Source organism: Meleagris gallopavo, chromosome 8 (assembly GCF_000146605.3).
Source record: "Meleagris gallopavo isolate NT-WF06-2002-E0010 breed Aviagen turkey brand Nicholas breeding stock chromosome 8, Turkey_5.1, whole genome shotgun sequence".
Lineage (NCBI taxonomy): Eukaryota > Metazoa > Chordata > Aves > Galliformes > Phasianidae > Meleagris > Meleagris gallopavo.
In genome coordinates this window covers 6,695,407-6,709,885 of record NC_015018.2, presented here as the reverse complement: position 1 = coordinate 6,709,885, position 14,479 = coordinate 6,695,407, and the positions used below count along the sequence as shown (strand labels likewise).

The window sequence follows — 14,479 nt, the reverse complement described above, 5'->3', positions numbered from 1 at the left end:
AAAAAGAAAAAAAGTAGAAAACTCTAACAAAGGGCTCAACTCTTCCTCCTGTGGAAAACAAATGTATTCCACAAGTGGTCCCGTGAGACATATCAGGAGCAGACCAATATCTCAATCCTGCAACTGACAGCAACAAATGTGCAGTTCTTAGCTCTTACCGAGCAGTGCCTCAACCTCTCCCCAGCCTCATTTCTCACTGCTGTCAGCTAGAAGACTGAAACACTGTTTCCAAGTAGCCTCTCCTTGCACAAAGAAGGCTCCCTGATCCAGCTGCTACCTGACAGAAGGTATAGTACAGCAACTGAAAGAAAAGTATTCAACATAGTCTTGAAGGTTTGCCATCCACTTGAATACTAACTCAAATCAAATCCTCATTCTGAAATCACTTGAATATCACATAGTTGAGATCCTGTGCTGATGGGTCTTCAGGAGCTTTCCTCAAATGTGCAAGTTTTCCACTCACACCAATGGGAATACGTGGTGCAAACATGACAAAATGGACAGCCAGCAGCACTACAGGACTGGTTTATAGGACTAGCATTTTCTCAGCAGACACTGAATGCATTCTCAAGATAAACAAGAAATTAGTACAACTGTAAGAGAAAGTTACTGTAATTAGTAGCAGAAAAAAATATGTAAGACTTCTATGGAATATAAATTTTGGTATAGATTCAAAATTCTCTCAAGTGGGTTTGTTGGGCTATATATAGCTCTTTGAATTTAAAAATTACAAAACCCAATCATTTATTTGATACTTAAAGACAACAGTAGATGCAGCACCAAGAAAAAAGCAAGAACAACATTCCCTCCTGCCATAATAGCATGGATTAGGCCTTAAATAAATGTTATGCAAAAGATGGTCCTCTAATTTAAAAAAATCAAGTACTGATGCGCAGAAGACCTTACACACATTTTTTGCAGTGATGCTCATGTGCATTACTGATAGGATGGGCTAGTGTCGAAACCACTAATATTTTTATTATGCTTAAAAGAAACTATCAACAAAGGCCCACTCTCCTCAGGCTCACTTTCTGTTCAGTAAAGAAAGACGTTTTCCTAAGTTGGACAGTATGAGTACCTACAGTTAGATCTCTCATTTAACTTTGCTTCAAGGAACCTAGTTCTTTTCACTGAGTGGAGAGGGAGGTCACAGTAGTTAAGAGCTAGCTGAAGTTACCTTTTGTGATAATTTACTAAATTATACTCATCCGTTCTCAAGCTTCTCATGATGTAACAGTAATCCTCTGATACTTTGCAAGATTCCCATCAAAGAGAAAGAAGACAGAGAACATGGGAAAAAGTATTACATCATAGTCAATTTCTGAACTCCCTCAGCAAAGAAATACACATCTCAATGAGAAATAACCCTGGATACGTTAAAGGGATACACTTTTCAATAATTATTTATCTGAATTTGATCGTCAAATGCTTCAGAGTTGTTCTACTTACTCCACTTTCTCCTCTCCAGGAATAATTAATGGAACCAAACATCACATCTATGAAAGATCAAATTCGTATGCATTCATATCTTACAGAAATTAAATAATGTACTAAATTACTTAATAGGTTTAATGCAATTAATTTAAATTAAAAACAAATAATGCATTCAATTGCAATCATTAAAATAATTTCTCTATTTCCTCTTTTATTATTCCCATAAATAAAATTCATGTACACTACTTTATAAAAGTAGCCCACTGCTGTTATCATTTAATACTTCTGAGTCCGTGACAATTCTCCCTTTGAATTTTGACCCATCCTTATTTTAAGACGACATTTTAGTAACATTTGGTAACATCTTTAGAAGTGCCTACAACTTGGAAGAGTTTTATTCTAAATCAATGGGCTTTAAGCAAAGTCAATTAAGGGCTCCTGAAAACTTTATTGCAAATATCTAACAATTCATGCCGATGACTGACTGAACTGTGGAAGCCTACAAGTTTCATAAACCCAAAGCATAGGGTGAAACCTGACTAAAAGTCTGATCAATGTGCAATGGCTAGTATAGCAAGACTGACCTCACTGTTTCATCAAGAATAAATTCTTATCAAGTATCTTAATGTCTTGGAAGTACTTAGTATGTACACTCAACTCATTTGAAACTCCAGCCCTTCAATCATCCTTGTGGCTGTCCTCTGGACCTGCTCCAACAGCTCTGCATTCCTCCTGTACTGGGGGCCCAGGTTTGGACACAGTACTCCAGATAGGGCCTCACAAGGACAGAGTAGAGGGGCAGGATCACCTCCCTGTCCCTCCTGTCAGCCCTCTTTTGATGCAGCCCAGAATACAGTTGGTCTTCCAAGCAGCAAGGGTACACTGCTGGCTGAGGTCCAGCTTTTTGTCCATCTCCACAGGGCTGGTCTCAATGAAATCTCTCAGTCTGTAATCATATCCGGGATTACCTCCACGCAAGTGCAACACCTTGCACTTGGCCTTGTTATACCTCATTAGATTCTCATGTGCATACTTTCTGAGCCTATCCAGGCCCAACTCAAGGCATCCCTCCCTTCTATTGTGCCACCCGCAGCACTCAACTTGGTGTCATCGCAAACTTGCTGAGGGTACACTCAATCCCACTGTCTGCCTCACTGACAAAGATGTTGAAGAGCACTGGTCTCAAGACTCCCTGGGGGACACCATTCGTGACTGGCCTCCACCTGGGCACAGAGCCATTGACACACCTTGGCTACAACCAATCCAAACAATTCTTTATCTGCCTAACAGTCCAGTCATCTAGTCAATATACGTGACAGCGAGCTTACAGTACATAGGTGATAGGTGGCTCTCCTCAGCACTTGTTGACTGCAAGATACATTTTAAAAACAAATTTTAATTAAAATGCACATTTCTCAACTGCTGAAAGAGAAACAGGGCAATAAGAGATGTAAAAGGCTCTAAACCACCTTCAAGCTTAATTTAAATATCAACTAAAAATTAAGATGAACTATGCATACACTTAAATGTACTAAAATTTACACATAACGCATATGGACATTGTAAGAAATACCAGATTTTGGGAGCTAATTACTTCACCAGATTCACTACTGTAGAAGCAAATCAATTTGTTGAATGTATTTATTCATTCAACAGGTGAGTTCTGCATTGTTAGGAATCTATGAATCCTTATGAAATTCCTTATGACCATACTTAGGCCTGCACGCAGGCCTGGAGTGTGGACTATTTTTGGAAGGATGCTGTCTCAATATTACAGCTTACTACAGTTTTGGTAGAAAACAAGGAGTGACAGTTATTTGCACATAGGCTCCCCCTCTGTTGATTATTAAAAGGATGGGTTTTGGAACAGGAAGGGATCTGGAGCTTCTTATAGTATGAGGTTTTCCTCTTCTGATGAGTAAACAAGTACAGCTCTCTCTGAGGCTGTGGAACAGTCTACGTCTCCAAGACTAACAATGAAAGAAAACAGATCTAATAGGTGAAGGCACTGACTGTATGACCCTGGAAAAATTGCTTGGGGACAGATTCTTATCCAAGTTACACTGCTCTAGGTCACTGGTTTAATTGCTCCAATGCTCTTCGTCTAACAACGTAACCAAGGGCAAAGCACTGCCCTTAATCTTCTACCGCTGTTAATATTAATTGTGTATTAGAGAAACAAGCGGCCTCTTGGACATGATTTCTACTTTCACATTTCACTGAGCAAAACAGAGAGGCAAACAAACACCAATTAGCTGATCTTAGCTGATTATTAAGAACCTCACATTCATACATGTTTTATACCTTATTCTTCTTTGACTGGCAACAACTGGTGCCATTTACTGCAGCTGCATCTTAATCAAAAACTTAAAACGTGTTACATATCTCAAGTTAGGTCATGTGAGTTCAAATCTAGCAAGAAGAGGCAGCCTCATATTCACATGAGCTTTCCTTGACCTGCCAGCTTGTCTGAAAACTGCAGCTGACTTGATTGTATAAGAATTTTCATTTAAAAGCCACATTCCTTTCAAGCAAAGTGAAGCCTACAGAGAAAGGCAAAAGACCGCTTGACGGGCAGCAGGAATAAGTCATGGCTGGGGAACACAATTTTACAAATTATTTTACTTGAGAAAGCAGGGAGCTCAATGTGAGTGGGCTTTTGTGACTCACTGGATACACAGGAGTCTGCAGCATGAATGAGCATTTCTTTACTTCAAAGCATTGGTAATTGCTGCCTGCCTTTCACACGGATAGATTGTTTGTAAGGAATAGAATCTGACTTTATTTTACACCAGTTTTTGCATTTTAACTGTGATTTGAATTGTTACATAAGCTCAGTAGTTTGAGGAAACTTGACTCCAGCTCATCATTTTCCTGCCCTGATGGCATCTGTATCGGACAGCTCATGTAGGTTCCCTGATGCCCAAATGAAGAGGAGAAAATTCAAGCTGAAATCTTGATATAATTTGAGTTAAAAGAAATGTACAACTACTCCGATAATCAGATTCAAATCCTCTGGGCATCTGCAGACCTCGACAGCACCCTAATTATTATTATTTAAAAACACAACTCAACTTCTCTTATGAAGTCTTCTGTAGTCTTGTCATCCAGCTGTCATATAGTTCTCGGATTGTAACAAGGAATCAATCATAACTGTGCTAAGACAAAATGAAATTACTTCCTGGAGAGGAATAGCTGCACAACCTAACACAAATTCACTAAGCCAACAAAGTCTCCTTGGATATGTTACTTAAAAATGATTCATATTCAGATTTATTTTTCATGTTTTGGATTTAGAACATATACAAGCATTGCAAGTAATGTTTTCCAATTCACACTCCTTACCATGTGAGCTAAATATAAGTGTTCTAAGATACACTGAAGGATTTAGGTTCACTGTAAGGTCTTTCTGCTTTCATCTCAAGCACTACACACTTGAATTAGCACTGACAGCCTCACCAGACAGCCTAGGTAGTTTGCTGATGCTTTGCTCAAGGAACCAACCCAGAAACCAGCTGAGCATTACAGAATATACAAAAATAGGAGGAAGAGAATCAGTATTTCATTTTTCAGATGTAGGACCTAATTCTGTCTTTGCTGCACTCAAGTAGCAGCTGAGGTCATTTAGTTTGTTCAGCATAGAGGAGACTGAGGGAAGGCTTCACATCAGCCTACAGCTCTCTCATGCAGGGACTGGAAGGGAAGGCTCTGATCTCTTTGGTGATAGCAACAGAACCAGAGAGAATGACATGAAGCTGCATCAGAGGAGGGTCAGGTTAGGAAAAGGTTCTTCCCCAGAAGTTGATTGGCCCTGCAACAGGCTTCCCAGGGCAATGGTCTAAGCACCAAGCTGCTGGAGTTCAAGGAGCATTTAGACAGCACTCTGAGACACAGGATTTTAGTTTGGGTGGTCTGTGTGGAGGAGCTGGACGTTATGGTCCATACAGGTTCCTTCCAGTGTAATGTGGGATATTCTAAGATTCTATAATTCTATTAGCTTATTCAATTGGTTGAGGTTCCAAAGCATGGCATAAAGCATTTCAAGGACAGAGGAAAGACTTGTAGTTTCAGGTGCCTCCAGCCAGGAGAGAGCAGAAAATAAGGTCTACTTATGGGCAAAGCTGAGAGAATCCCAATAAACTGTGTATGTATGAAGTCCTACTGCTCAAATTTGTCCTTTAGGGAAGGGTAAGGTGGTATATGTGTCACCAGAGAACATGTGACACTGGCTAAAATTTCAGTATGTTCCACAAGCAAAGGACAAAATTTTGATGTAATAGAATACCTGAGAAGATAGGGCTTTTCAACTCCTGTGATTAGAGATGTATCTTCTAACTACATTGAAAGTTTAGAGGTTAGTAATTTATCAGAAACATCACCATTCTGAAATCCATGTTTACTACTATCTAAAATATTACATTACCAGCATAACTTCCATCATAAAAGTACATCATTTTTGTATTATCAGATATACCTTAAAAATAGCATGGAAACAATACGCTACATGCTCTATTCTTAATTTTACCCCGTAATTTATATAAACTGATGTATAATTCGCTTGAGATTAAAAAAAACAGAGACAGAGTATGAATCATTCCACTGATGTTTGCTGTATTTATAGTTATGGCTATCCAAGATGGAAAGAGCCTTTAAACATCTTTTCATCCACCTGATTTCCTGATTTCAAAGTACATACGTCTTCAGCTACAAATTGAAGCAAATTACCAAAAAAAAAAAAAAAAAAAAGGAATACTTTTTAAGTTACTTTTTTTTTTTTTTTTCCTTTCCTAGCCCAAAACTGAAGATAGATGAAATCCATACAAACTGAAACTGGAAGAAAAAAAATATCCATATTAGACACACATCTGTATGTGTAAGAGTGAATATATACAACAGACATTAGGAAAACACAGTACTTGTAAGGTCTTGATGGCGCTGAGTTATGAATCCAAATTTACTTCCACTCAGAGTTTTCTCAAACATAATAGAACAGCTCAAGGAATAAATGTATAAATGTATGGAATACCTCTGGCAAACAATTCTCACAACTGGAGTATATTCACAGACAAAGCATAACATGGGAATTCCTCAGACCGTGTTTCTCTGCCTAATGCTGCCAGCTGTGTCTGGCTCATTGAAGAAATAATCTCTAGACACCACTCTGTACTTGGAACTGAGAGGGCAACTCTGATAACAGTTACTTCCCCTCGTTCTGGAGGAACAAAAAAGTAACACTGAACTAGTTTTAAGGCTTCCCCTTTTTGACAGCAGCCAGAACAGCCAAGGCTCAAAGAAATTGTTGTTAGGTTATAAAAACAGTATAGCTAATCATTGTTTTTGAAAACATCCACACAAAACAGCTTACTCATTCAAGCATACATAAAACAAGAACATTCTGTGAAAACAATAAAATAAAATGGATTAATGATTCAACTACAAACACCACTGCGAAAATTGATCAGCTACAAACACTACAATGAATTCTAAACAAACCTTCTGTGCTGAAGGAAACATTTTCAAGGTCAAATAAAGGATTCTTCACTGTATAATGAATATAGCATGGAAATCACAGGAACTGACATTGGAGCAGAGCTTTCTTCTGTTCCAACATCATAAATATTTAATTTGTGGCACTTTGCCATGACAGTGGCATATTTTTATAAATATATCATGGATTGACAGTATAAATAGTGTTTTTTTTTCAAACGTTTCTAAATATTTGGAAGCAGTACTCTGGGAGGAACACTTCAGACTTCTATCAAGACACAAGAAAACACAGCAGATAATTCAGATAATCCAGAATTAAAAGCAGCTTTCCAAAGTCACATAAAGCACACAAGACCATGCATGCCAGAGCATGGTAGACATACCTACAATACAAAGCAGACAAAGAACAGCAAGCCCAGACTGTACAGACTTTTAAAGATTATCTCCTCAACTCTGGTTAAAGACACTGACTCTACTTCAGCATTACAATTGAAACTGAAATCTACCTTATGGGCAGATACAGTTGGGGACATTAAACCTGCTACACAGAGGTCATGAATAGTAAGAGATGGAGAAAATTACAGGAACGTGTAAAAGAGGAGATCTTTGAGGGGGAAAAAAGGGAAAATTAATGTGGCAGAGAATACTCGGTAGGCAAATCCAAGGTCAGGAAGATAAGTTTCAGCAAGCCTTTGGAGATAATTTAAAATAATGATGTCTGTCAAAGCAATTCAAAAGTGAATGAAGAAATTCTAGACATCTCTATGTAAGAAAATGAGAGTCCCTCTTTTCCCTCTTGTGTGTGAGAAAACAATCTTCTTCCTGGTCAAGAACCCATGGCTCTGGAATTAGGAAACTTACTGGAAATGTCCTGTAAAAGCTGAAGCGGTCCATAGCACGCAATGATCTAGTTATACAGGCATGACTGCAAGGTAACTGAAAATTCAGAGAAGTGAGTTCAGAACACTGTTTACCAGAGGTGTTAGAACCATCAGATTAATTAGTTGACTGAGAAGAACACTGCTACATACAATTTAAGATAGAAGCTGAAATAGGCAAAGGAGTTACTAACAGCTTAACTTTTACTCAAGAAAAACAGCTTTTGTATTTGAGATTGTCCAATTTCATAAATGCTGGGGGCAGTAGAATTTCTCTTCCTTAAATGATTCCTCCTGCCATTGCATTACTAAGAACTTCCAATCTGCAGGGCTGAACACTGGCTTGCAGAGAGGAGACTGATACATGTCAGAGCACGCAAGGAGTTAGAGAGTCTAATGGGCTATACCATGGAACCCAGGTCTTGCTCCAGGCTAAATAAGCACCTTTATGAATGTTTGGAAAAACAGATTACACTTCTGTATTGCAGATGACATTAAAATGACCTGGAAACACAAAACCTGGAGAGGCTTAAAATGATAAAATGGATTCTAATACAGAATAAATAAAATGCATCTGGAAATTATAATTTGAAAGAAAACACACAGAGAGAGAGAGAGAGAGAGAGAGAGAGAGAGAAAGGACACTTGTGAAACAGTAATGGCTAAAGTGCCCTAGTTATAACAGTGGGTGGAAATTAACTACAAAGAACATAACTTTGAGTTGCAACCTAGCAGTATCAGCTCATAGCACTGGGAGAGGACAGTACGTCTGTATGTGGATCTGGCATAATTACACACTAAGAATTTCAGTTGATTTACAGAGGATCTAGAAGAGTTTCAATGAACAATAATTAGCTCAACCAGGGGCAGAAATAAAAGAGCAGACAAGATTTGGACAGCTAGTTTGGTCTTTAACAGATAAAACAGTTAATGTTCAATCACACAGATTTGCAAAAAAGCACTAAAAGGAGATGAAGAAGGAGAAAGAAGGAAGTAAAATAACTCTAAAAATTAAGGAACAGTAAGGAAGGATGGGAATAACTGTATTTCTTGACACAGGAATGTTGAATAGTCAGTTTCCAGCAATGTCCAGCTAATTAGTGGCATCATTGCTTATGACAGAAAATGATAGTACAAAATTCTTACAATAGTGAGGTGAAGTGAAAGGTATAAACAAATCATTAGTTTTCTTCTCTTACATAATTCTAAATATCATTTACGAGGACTTCCATATAGCTGCTTGGCCCCATTTGATATTATTCTGTATCCAAACGGTACAGAACCTCATATATGAAAAATTTTGACTCTTGCAAGAATGTCAGTGGTAAATATTTTTCCTTCTAAAGCTACATACAAGATTCTAGTTCCTAACCGGAGCGGCAATATTACTTGTCACAAAATAAAAAGAGTCAACTTTGATCATTTGATGCTCTATCAGTTAAGATGAAATTTCATAGGAAAAAAAAAAAACAACAAAGCATCTCTTGGTTGGCTACTATATCCTTCAAATTCTAGAAAAATTATGCAGTTTCTATTTTGAAAAGTGTGTGTTTAATTCTCCAAACTGTAGCTGGGAAGAGGAACAACAGTGACAGTAATTACAAACAACAACAACTTCTGAATTCTGTGTCATAACTGAGTGTCACAGGCGCCTCTCTATTATTATCACTTGATATGAAAACACAGGTTATTTATTTCTATGCTCAGAACTCTCAGAGTTAAAATAAAACCCAACAACTAACTATGCAAGTCGCACCATTTGGAACACTAACAATTAACGTCAAATTAGGATCTCTCAGCTGTCCTGCACGTGAGAGTCTACCTAGAAATTCAGTCGTTTCCTGTCTCTGAGACTTGCTGGATAGCATTTCAGAAACAGCAATGATGCTGCTCCATAATGCTAAGAGAGGGATTTGAAGAATGGATTCAGGGGCTAAATGGTGCCACTGTATTCCTTCTGTTCAAAAGGAAATGTGTACATGACCTGGCCAAGAAAACTTCTCCCATCTAAAAACTATAAAAATATGTTGCAGAATGCTGTGGTAATCCAGCATAATAAACTTCTGAAATAAATAAGAAAACATGAGAGATCCTCAAACAATAGGGAAATCCAGAGACGCAAATAGTTTACATAAGACAGAAATGACATTTATCTTGTAAAAAACTTATGTAAGATTTTTAGACTAAACAGTTTTGATGGTCTCAAATGTTTGGATGGGAATGAAACTGATTTATGCAACTGAAACTGGCCAAGACACCAATTCCAACTGTGGAATATAGTTGTATATTGTCTTCACATGCTGGAAACGAATACAGGAAAAAACATCTTTAAAAGCACATTAGGAAGACTGTATAGTTTAAGCAATCAAGAAGGAGAAACATTGGAATGAAACATACTTGAATAACCTTAAATTGGCCCCTTTGTATGTTCAGATTATGACATAGTCTTTAATTGCATGATTGTATACTATTTTTTCCACACAAATTCTGACTCATTCAGCATAATGAATAGTGTGTACTTAATGAACTACTTTTCTTTTATCAGCTGTACACCAGTGTTCAGTAGTTCCAGGACTTATTTGCTACACATTATTCAGAGTCTGCTCTGAAGACAAAATTATGAACTTCATCGTGGGCTTTTCCAATACCTCATGGGTTTTCCAGGCTACTATGGTGCCTGGATTCTTAACAAATATTCACTAGTTTATTCTGAAATCATCTCTTGGAGGGGAGGCAATCATATCACTTCCATTTTACACCAAGAAAACTGAGGCACAAAAAGGTTAAGATAAACAAATACTGACTTTCAGTACCTATTTAAGCTGGTTAATATATCCTATGTTTAAGCATTGAGCACTGTGTTACACATGTTCAAAGTCTCATTCACTCACTGAGATTAGCTGCCACTGTGGACTCTCAGTATTCCTTAAGGCCTCACTCCTTGGTATTAGAATAAGCAAGCAGAAAAGGAAGAACACAACAAGTAACAACCCCCTTTGAAAATTAGGCAGCTCTTGCTCAGTTTCATGCAGAAAGTCTGGAATAGCCTTCAGGTCAGAACTAAAATTGCTTTCTCCATTACTTCTTCCTCTACCTTTCAACATGCCACTCAACACAGCCAGTATCCACTGTGCAACATGAAGTATCCTATCACCATGCCAGTTCTGTCTGCAGAGAGGATGACCAAACTTACACCATTTCCTAGTTTTGAGCACATAACTTTGTAACCCATCATGTCTGCAATTTCTTAGGATTTACAGAACATCAGGAAAAAAAAAGGAAAAAGAAAAAATATGTAGAATTCTACCAATAGCTTCACCTCAGTTCTCATACGAGTAACATATTAGATCACTGTAGCAGCTATCTCCCTGTACAGCTCCCATCTCAGCTAAAGGGCTGACCATCAGCCATGCCAGACTGTCATCCTTCAAACAAACAAACCCAGAAAAGGGGTGTCATGCTTTGCCAGCAGATTTTAAATATCTTTGCTGGTAAATTAACAAGAACTACAGTGTATACTGGGATCATGTCTGGCTTTTGAAGATTGCATGAGCTCATACATATTGACTTTTGTCTATCACACCAAAAGACAGCTACTTCTGTATTGTTTCTTGAGTTTGTTTGCATACTGCCCCTTCCTCTACTCCCCAGTCACTATTCAAGAGTCCTGTTTTTCATTCCTAAGGCTGCCATTGGAATCCTGGCCTCTTCACTGAACAAGACCCAGTTACATTTACTTACTTCTAACCTCTGCTGTCTGTACTTCCCTTTCCACATTCTCATACCTTGTTTCTTCTTTGCAGACAGGTCTCCAGGTTTACTTTTCACAGGCTCCCATTTCTAATTCCACTCTCCTTTATCAAACCTCCCTAATCTAGGCGAACATCCCCTCATCTTTTTTCCCAACTTTATTTCTCTGTGCATCCCTTCTGAATTTGGATCGCCTCCCTTGCTCCTTCATTTTCTTTTCCCATTATTCATTCAAAGTCATTCTTCCTACCTCTGTTCTCACATTCAATCTAATCCTCACAAACATCTCCACCTCTTCAGTTTTTCCTGTTCTTCCACCCTTGACCAGCCACAGCCTGTCTCTACTAGCTCCAAAGCTATGTACCTTCTGGGCCAGTTCTCTGGCTCTTCTCTCCACTCCAAGCCTCCCAAGTTCCAATACAGTCATTGAAGATTTATTACTCTGTTCTTCTTTCTGCAGATCGATAGCTGCCTTCTTCTTTGCAGCCACCTCTGCCTACTGTAAGAGCAGAAGACAGTGGCACTGCTCTCCCTCAGGCAGGATGCCAGCAGCTGAAGAGCAGTATCTGTAGGGGGAGCTCTGCACAACCATAATGTGAAGCTTCATGAAATTCAGATGTTAAAACCTAAGTCTGTTCTACCAAGCATCTGAAAAGAACTGTTTTTTAAAAGGTTTATAATTTTACATTGTTATATATATTTCCATAGAACCGGCCTGTTCGTGACACAGGAGTCATGTATCCACTAAAGGCTTAATGCCTAGGTGGGAAAAATACAAAATTTATGAAATTATCACCAGAATTTTTAACTCAGCTCATTCTTTCTTGGCCTAAGTTCACAGAAACTTGGCTACAACATCTACATATGGCAAAGGGAAACAACACACAAGATGAACTCATCAGAGTTAACTAAACATTAGACTGTGCAACAGACATATAAAAAGCTGTACCAGTAGACTCACTGAAAATAAGGAATGATAGATACATTCACAGATCACAAAGCATGCTGAAAGTAAGAGCTGATAACTGGCTTTGTAATGTTGCCTTCACTTTAAGCCAAACCTTACCAGATGTTTTTATTTAAAGATTTCCAAAAGGCATATTTTATTTTGTCTGAAATTAAGTTTTCTAAATGGTCTGATTCATTATGAGAGGTGGTGATGCTTGAAAGAACATTGAAACAACCAGAAAAAAAATATTATAAAGGCATGAATCATAATATCATTAATTGTTTGCTCCAATTCCTGGATTTCTGGCTCCTGCATTTTCCACCACAGGATGCATAACCCCATTTTCCGAGCACAAAATGTTTCAATAATAATTCCCTCATCTTAAAAATACAAGGCAAAATATTTTGGTCTCCGAGTAAGTACTCCATTATTTCTTACATTTGTGGAAACACTGCCTGCAATTCTAAATTAAATGTGCTGTAGAATTTATCATGGTTGAATTTGTAAGGCTATCATTTTGCTGAATGCTTTCACAGTTATTGCTGGGGGATAAAGGGCGTTTTCTAAAGGTTAAAATCTAGCTTATTTTTAATTCACTACAAGTAACACATTAATGTTAATTGCAGAACTTTGACTGGCCTTGGTAATACACACTACCTTGAGAGCTAACTCTTTCACAAGATATCCTAAAATAAATTATGATATAAATGCACTAACTAAACCCATGTGCACAGTTTGGGATCTAAATGGGTTGCATATGCATTTCCATGCTTATCTAGAAAGATCAATGGCCAAATCTTTGCTTGCTTGTTTTTATGATCCCATTTAAGCAATCTTTTTGATACATAAGTGCCACCTGTAGGAAGTACTGAAGTATGTTCAAATACAATCTTGTGCCAAGCAAGGCACCAAGTTGTGTATCTTGTATGCCAAATACAGGTTTCTCTTTCAGAAATTCAACCCTGTACTGTAAGAATGACCCTGTATGATAGTGGCTTACTTGATGAAGATCAGTTTCTAAAGTCAGAGCTACAGGAATAACATTGTTTTGTAATGAAGTCTATTCAAATGAAAATTCAAATTAAAAATGAAAAACACTGCACTGTTTCCACTTGCTGGTCTGTATAACACTATTTCATAGAAATCAAGCAGTGCTTAACTATGCTATGTCAAATTAAATAGTGCCCATAATGGCTAAAATGGATGCTTTACCACAGTTACCTGAGGCAGACAAATATTAAGGAGTGCATAACTTATCTATTTCCATTTCTTTCCAGGATCAATAAAAAGAAACTAACTTGAAAAAATGTTCTAGCAAAACAACATTGTGGCCTCTACCACACCGTATATGCCATTCTGTTTCTCTGTGTAGCATGCTAAGCATGAATAGATGGAAATACAAACGCTACCTTAGATCAAACGCTGAGAGAATCCAGTAATTTCATAGCCAACATAAAAATAATTATGAAAAAGAGTTTCCAATTCCATAGCAATTTGTTTGATATTTCAAAAGAAATTGAGAGCTTAAAAAATTAACTGCTTTAAGTATCAAGTCAAAGAAGTGAAGAATTTAAACACAAATAATTTAATTAAAAAAACAAAAAAACAGCGACTGAGAAAGCTGGACTGTTGCCATAAACATTACCTACAACAGTTACATTCCAAAAATGTATCACAACAAGGAAATAGTTTCCTCAGTTCAATTATCTCACTCACTGATGAGGTATTTCCATCCCCAAGATATTTACCAGGTAACACGGTCAAAGCAGATCACATTAAAAAACGAGAAGTTATTTTTGATCGCATACACAGATGAGAAGAAGAGAGCAGCCCGATACACGGACAGAAACGATACTCCGCCCTCCTACGGAACAATTTTTCATTGTTCTGAACATCAGTGCCTGTAGTTTAGTCTAGTAGGTCGCTGCTACCTGTGCACGAACGACGCGCGTTCAGCGCTGCCGCTGCGATCGCCCTCGGC

The 14,479-nt window shown here is 37.9% G+C and overlaps 1 protein-coding gene across 1 annotated transcript in view; it reads right to left on the bottom strand.

Annotated features, from left to right (window-relative positions):
* The window catches only part of BICC1 (BicC family RNA binding protein 1), a 110,951-nt gene that overhangs the window by 91,526 nt on the left and 4,946 nt on the right, over window positions 1-14,479 (bottom strand). The window lies entirely within an intron of this gene.